Below are 1,496 nucleotides of genomic sequence, written 5' to 3' on the forward strand. Positions count from 1 at the left end.
CGCCATGCTTTGTGGCAGCTGGAGGTTTGGGAAGTGTTTCCAAAGTGTCTAGAGTAGAGGTGCAAGTTAAACTGGAAGACGGACTAAATAAGTAAAGTTGTTTGCTCAGTGAAGCATGCAGAAAGTAAAGTTTAAATAAGAAAGAAAGAAAAGTTTGACAAGATCATGGTTTTGCTAGGCATTCGTGAACACTTCTCATAGGCTTTATCTCGCTTTACAAAAAACGTATGAAGTATTTCTATTTTCTGGATGGAGCCCTGGGAGCTTAAAGAAAGCAACAGAGAGATAACTGCAACCCTGAGTCCAAAGACATTGGTCTTAACTACTGATTTATAATCTCGGCTCTCAAAGGCCGTGTAAGGAATAGAGGGGCACACAGACTTGAGCCTTCCTTTACCAACATCCTGCTCTGAAAAATACGCTGACAAGAAAGTATAGGAAACAAACTTCCTTCTGTATTTTGGAAGCATGCCTCCCTTGTAGAGCAAACTAGAAAGGTTTGGGATGGTGAGTGAGATATAAGGTTTTCATTGAATATCATGCACCTTAAAAGATTGGTAACTTATCTATAAGATTGAGCACGGAGGTCTAAGGTCTGATTCCCACTTTGTAATCATGGTCTCTAGTAAGAAAATTTTAATTCTATATTTCTCAAAAGCTTACAACCCAGGCGCTGTACTGAACTCCATAGAGTTAAGCATTAGATGGATATTACTCTTTCCCTATCTATGCCCATTTTGAGGGAAGAATATGTGAATGAATGAACGAATGAATGAATGGTTTTAATGTTACAAAGAAAGCTAAATATTCATCCCCCACTCGCCTTTTTTTTTTTTCTTGAGAGTGTCCCAATTGCCCCAGGCTGGCTTCAGCCTCCATACACAGGTGAGAAAGACCTTGAACTTATGGTCTTCCTGCTTTCATCTCCTGAGTGCTGGATTACCAGTGTCTACAGCCTCACCTAGTTTATGTGTTGCTGGGTGCTGGGGATGGAACCTAGTGTTCCATTCTAGTTGCCAGGCAAGAACTCTTCCAACTAAGCTACATCTCCAGCCCTTGTTCTTCCTTTTCATACACTAATAGAGTATGAAACAGATAGGTATTCAGAATAGCAACTACCTTTTCCAGGTTCCACACAGCTATATATAGGCATAGGACCAAATACTGGCCAATGCCCTTCTTTTTTTATTGTATGGTAAATTATTTATGATAATCTTTGATGGGATAACTCTCATTGTAGTGTATTTAAACCAAGTCCAAAATTTAACACTTTTCAAATTAAAAAGTAGACTTGATTTCACCTTCTCTTGAATATGGGCCATTCTTAGGCAAATATTTCTTCTAATCAACAGATTGAAACAGAAGTGATATTAGATGACTCTAAGGCTAGGGACAGAACGCCACCCTCCTCCTCCTCCTCTCCTCCCTCCTCTCTTCTCCCCTCCCTTTCCCTCTCTCCTACATCACCCCTCTTTTCTCTCCTCTTTCCTCTCCTT

Source organism: Peromyscus eremicus, chromosome 14 (genome assembly GCF_949786415.1).
Source record: "Peromyscus eremicus chromosome 14, PerEre_H2_v1, whole genome shotgun sequence".
Taxonomy (NCBI): Eukaryota; Metazoa; Chordata; class Mammalia; order Rodentia; family Cricetidae; genus Peromyscus; species Peromyscus eremicus.